This window comes from Bubalus kerabau, chromosome 4 (genome assembly GCF_029407905.1).
Source record: "Bubalus kerabau isolate K-KA32 ecotype Philippines breed swamp buffalo chromosome 4, PCC_UOA_SB_1v2, whole genome shotgun sequence".
In the NCBI taxonomy this organism is placed as follows: domain Eukaryota; kingdom Metazoa; phylum Chordata; class Mammalia; order Artiodactyla; family Bovidae; genus Bubalus; species Bubalus kerabau.
The window spans coordinates 8,685,540-8,691,434 of record NC_073627.1 but is presented as its reverse complement, the minus strand read 5'-3'; positions in this window follow the sequence as shown (position 1 = coordinate 8,691,434).

Below are 5,895 nucleotides of genomic sequence, written 5' to 3'. Positions count from 1 at the left end.
CAAAGATCGAAGACCTCTCATCCCGCAACCAAGACCCGGCACAGCCAATTCAGCATTTATATATTAAAAACCAACACCATGCTTCTCCCTCCACTGCTGTCCGTAGGCGCCCTTCACAACTGAGCCCTGACCTGGGCCTCGCGGGAGGAGCCCCTGCCTAGCTGGGACTCAATCTAGAACAGTCTTTTCTCACTGTAGCCATACCATCTAAGCCCAGGGTCCAGGCTCCTGTGCACGGAGTTGGTGGGGCCCGCACGCTCACCACCACCTTCTGCACTCTGGGCAGGCCCCACCACCTTCTTCCTCTTCCCCCGCAGGGGGCTGAGTCTTGTAGCGACATCGTTAGGACAACAGGTGAGTCTAATGAGCTGCACTGTGTGCTTTCCAATTTCCTGGCAATAAGGACTGATTAGGAAGGCTTACCCCTCAGCTCTGAAGACTTAATAGTTCTTCCTTTTTTCTTGTTTGTTTTATAAATCTTTCTTCCTGAGACTATTGAGATGTGGCTTGGTACATCTGAACCCCGGCTGCTTTAGTTCAGACAGTATAACTCCCCAGCTGCTGGGCTGGGCTGTTGGCCTATCGAGAGAGAGAGAGAGAGAGAGAGAGAGAGTGTGCGCGCGCGCGTGAGAGAGTGTGTGTGTGCGTGCGTGTGCCCGTGTGCATGCACTGTTGACCTTGTGAGTGTGTGTGTGTGTGTGACCCAGTCGTGTCCAACTCTTTGTGACCTCATGAACTCTAGCCCGCCAGGCTCCTCTGTCCATGGAATAATACTCCATTCCAGAGAATACTGGAGTGGGTTGCCATTCCCTTCTCCAGGGGATCTTCCCGACCAGAGGATCAAACCCAGGTCTCCCGTATTGCAGGCAGATTCTAAGCCATCAAGGAACTTGTGAGGGACACGGCTAAGCCACCTCCATTAAACCTGAACTCCACAATAGGGCTGCATATCCCCAGACCTGGCTGTTAAGGCTTCTCATTGTCTTTAGGGTGACAGAAAGGCCCGGAGCCCCTGGGCAGCTTGGGGAGACCTGGAGGCCCCGCAGTGAGTGTGGGCAGGCTGCAGACTTCCAGAAGGTGGGCATGGCTTGTGCAGCAGGCTGCTGCTGTGGCCGGGAAGTGTGGGCTGTACCAGCACGGGTCCACGGGGGAACTGGAGCTACTGTGACCCGAGGCTGGGGAAAGGGAATCGCTTCCCGGGAGGGGCAGACAGCCAAAGCATCCTTGGCTTTGCCCTCCCAGCCAACTCGGGACCTGAGCACTCCTGAGGTCCTTTCTGTGTTCTCTGTCTCGCCATCTAGTATGGGAAACCCTGTTCTCTCAACATGGGCGGGACTGGGTTTGTTGGAGTTGCTGCCTCTCGATTCTCCCTATAAAAGGCCCAGATGGAATGACCAGCTCCTTTTTCTGCCCTCCCTGCTCTAGTTGGGCAAGCCATGCTCACCTGCTTCTCTCCAGGCCAGTCTTCGGCATTCCTTTTTATCAGACTTGCTGGGCAGACTTGCAGCCAAGAGAGCCTCCTCCAAACCACCCGGTGGATTCCTGGGGCCTCAGCCTCTACCTCCCCCAGCTCCTACGGACAGGAGGAGGCCCAGGACTGGTCCCCACCCCCAGCCCTCATCCCTTCTGCCCAGTCGGTGAAGGTGCCTCTGCTCCTCAGCTGGCCAAGGAACTGTTACCAGCCAGCTCGGCTCCAAGGGTCTGCTAGCAGAGCTCTGTACAAACACAAACAGAGGGCCATTTCCTGAGATGGCCAAGCTTGTCCTGATCCGGGAGATATGGAAGCCTGACAGGTTATGGTTCCCAGGGCAAAGTTGGCAAGTTGCTTCCGCAAGGAGCAGCAGGGAGCAGACTGCCCCTCCCTGCAGGACCCCTGGAGCGGGAGGAGCGAGTGGGCAGCCTAAGCCAGCCACCCTAGCACAGTATCCAGGCTGCCACCCTGTTGCCTAGCTGCGTGCACACGTGACAGGTTCCCAGCTGGGAGCCGCACCGCTTTCAGCTCTAATCACCCCACGGCTTGGGCCTTGGGCCCCACGAGCTGTGAGTAGCCCACATGGCTTTCCTGGAAGCACCAGGCTGGGGCATGTGAGTAAGCTGCCACTCAGAGTCACGGCGCTGAAGGGCCTTCCCTGGTGGTCCACTGGCTAAGACTCCGCACTCCCAATGCTGACTTTGATCCCTGGTCGGGGAACTAGATCCTACATGCTGCAACTAAAGATCCCCCATGCCCCAGTGGAGACCGAAGATCCCGCTTGCCTCAACTAAGACCCGGCGCAGCCAAATAAATAAACTTATGGGAAAAACAAAAGTCACAGTGCTGGAGGGAGGTTGAGGATCCATTGATCTCAAACATCTCAGTCCGCAGAGGGAGAAGCACATGCCAGGCGAGGGGAAGGCCTCAGGGGCGGGATGGGAAGCCAGGTCCTGGGCCTCCTGCCTGGTTCCAAAGGAGAAGATGCTATAGAAGTGAGACCCAGGAAGGCTGAAACAGGACACCCAGTCCGGCTTCTGGGTCAGAGCTGTCTGATAGAATTATGATGTCAGCCACAGATGCAAGTCTTATCTTTAATTTTACACTTTCTAGTAGCCACGTTAAATGAAAATAGTAACACCCCTTCCCCTATGCGAGGAAAACATGAGAATCCGTGACCCTGAAGAGTGCTCTCACTGACCACACTGGTGCTCAGACCTCAGATGTCCCACCTGCAGAGCTGGAAGCAATGAATTTCAGCTGTTTATAAACCAAAAAATAAAAAGCAATAGGCAAAATCAGTTTTTTTAAATAATGTTTCATTTAACACAATATATCCAAAAGATCACTTTGACATGTAATCAATATGAAACTCCGCTTCCCTGGTGTCTCAGACAGTAAAGAATCTGCCTGCAATGCAGGAGACACAGGTTTGATCCCTGGGTTGGGAAGATTCGCTGGAGGAGGGCATGGCAACCCACTCCAGTACTCTTGCCTGGAGAATTCCATGGACAGAGGAGCCTGGTGGGGTCCATGGGGTCGCAAAGAGTAGGACACTAACACTTTGACAATCTAAAACACTATTGAGATATTTCACATCCTCTTTTCATACTACGTCTTTGAAGTCTGGCGTGAATTCTGTACTTACAGCATCTCTCAGTTCAGAGTGGGCTCATTTCAAGGGCTCAAGAGTGACAGGGGCTGGGACGGCACAGGTGGCCACCGAGGCTGTCGGTCCCCTCCCAGCCTTCTAAATATTTTTCTCAGATGTTGAAGAGCCTGCATCTTTCTTTGCCTCCATCCTTTCTCCGATGCCTTAGTCCTGGGGGCCAGGGCTCCTCTGAAGAGGACCATCCCGCAGTGACAACCACCTTGGAGACCTGGCTGCTCCTGCCTCCTGCATGCCAGCCCCATCTGGGAGCTGCGCTCTGATTTGACCTGATGTTAGACGGTCACGCCAGGGATTCAGCTCTTGCTTTTCTTGCAGTGAATCAGTTCATCTTAATCTCGGGCGTGTGAGGGCCCTCTGTGATACTCATTTATTTCCGGGGCTGGGGGTGGGGTGCTTCTGCAGAGAAGAGGCAAAGCTCTAACGTTTCAGAATTCAGCCTCCAGCGGGGCCTCCATGGGATGCCTCCGTTCCTGGCGCTGGAGTCTAGCCATTCTCCCCTGGGGAATCCAGTGACCACCCCCTCCCAAGAAAGGGCCTGGAGTTCTCAGGGAAACAGGAGTGGGCTGAGGGCTGCTGTCATCTGTCTTGGCTCTCCTGGGATACTGCTGTCACTTGCCCGACCTCAGAGATGAGGACGTGAGCCGACTCTCGGATCTGCTATAAGAAGCCAGTCATTGGACTGGGTCCTGAGCCCGAAAGTCATTTCAGCAAATGGGCCCCTTTCTGAAAACAGAAAATGACAGGTATGCAACGAATGGTTAGAAGACGATTGTCACCCGGGACTAACATGGAGAGAGGGGCTAGGGCAGAGGGTGAGTGGCCTCCGGGCCCAGCCTTCCTTCTCTGGCTCCATCTCACCATCACACTCAGCTGGGAGAAGAACCCTGGAAACCACTCTGCTTCCCTGTTGCTACGTCCCTGTTCTGTTCCATAAGATAGTATGGGAAAACCCGAACGAATGTTTTGGCCAGCCCAACAGTTCCCTGTTGGGTCAAGGCCTCCTGCTCCGCTCCCCACCCCCACCCCCACTGTCAGCCCCTCCTCCCCACCTCCAGGATGGGTGACTCCTGTCCCTTCTCCAGGGCCAAATTCAATTCAATTCAATTCTTCTCGAGATGCAGCCCAAAGAGACTCAGGCCTTTTCTGCTCCCAGGGGGCACGTGGCCTCTGTCCCTGGTCTCCCCAGTCTGCTGGGCCCCTTGTCTGTTCTCTAAATGTCTTCTGCCCTCAGCTGGGCCTGCCAGGATGCCCTAATGATCCTAACCCAGCCTGTCTGCCTCCCTCCCCTCACCTTGCTCCCCCTCAAACCCTTCTTCCACCGAAACTGCAATGATTCCAGGGAATGTCTCCAGATTTTTAGGAGTGACTTGAGCTGGGCCGGTGAAACGAACGCCTGGAGACAAGGAACCCATGCCTTTCTTGAAGACCCTGGAGGCCACTGTGGGAGAAGGCAGCTACCAAGATGACCTCCCTGGACCTCAGTGTGAAGAAAAGACCAGTAAATAGGCACTGCTGTTGGACACTCCATCTGACTCCAGAAAAACCACCAGGGGCCACTTTGGGGAAGGAGGAGAGGCAGGTAGGAAACCCAAGTAACAGTGGGTTCCCAGGGCTTCCCTGGTGGCCCAGTGGTGAAGAATCCGCCTGCCAACGCAGGAGACATAGACCCCATCCCTAGTCCGGGAAGATCCCACATGCCTCAGAGCAACTAGCCCACCACAACAGAATAGCCCCCGCTCGCCGCAACTAGAGAAAAGTCCGGTGGCAATGAAAACCAGCACAGCCAAAAATAAACAAAATTATTTTTTAAAAAGCAGTGGGTTCCTAGGAGGTTCAGCCAGACCCTGGACTCAGCAGCACCCAAAGGCTGGGTGCTGGGGCCCTTGGGGGAGTCCCGGCCCCTCTAGAGCTGGTCTGCAACTCTCTGAGGATCCCAGCAATGCACATCTGACTGCATCTGGCCCGGGAGCCACAGACAGATGGGAGAGCCAGACGGCCAGGAAAAGCGTTCTGCGGCACGGTGGGGTGGGGCTCCAGGGAGCCGGCTGGGTGGTGTCCACGTTTAAAAGGTACTTGTGCCGTTGTCCAGGGAGAATGCCCCCTGGCTGCCCCACCCTGTCAGTGGAGGACACAGAGCAGAGACCCGGACGCCCTGGGGGAGAGCAGAGAGCCCGGGGTCCCTCCGCCCACCCTGAGCTGGCAGGGAGCAGCCCCCCGGTGGAGAGTCCTGGGTGAAGAGGTGTGCCTGATAGCAGGGTGTGGGCTGGAGGTGTTCATTAACCCCGAGCTCTAAAGCCCGGCCTCGATCTCTGAGCCTGCGTGTGCAACGCGCGTCCGTCTGTCTGGAGCCCTGTCTCCCCTGGGCCCGGCTATTTCCCCGTCTGGGCGTGATCATGGCTGGCTCCCTCTGGCTCTGGGCATTGGGTGTAACAAGTCTGAACCTTCTCTGAGACTCAGGCAGGCCCGGGCGCCCCGCCCTCTGGGCTGTACCCTTTCCTCCCAAACTGGTTGTGCAGGAGCAGAGGAGAGTGTGGTGTGGGGAGTGGGGGTGCATGCACGCAGCCCTGGCCCCCTCACCGCCTCACCTGCAGGGAGGACCCGCCCAGAAACTGCCCGCCTGGTGCCCAGCCGCCCCACTTCACCAGAGCCCAGCTGAGCAGCCAGCGAGGACGCACGCCTGCTGCCCGCTGCCCGCCGCCCACCCGCTCTCGCCGGCCGAGCCTAGCCCAGGCCTGCGCCTGCCTTCAGGACC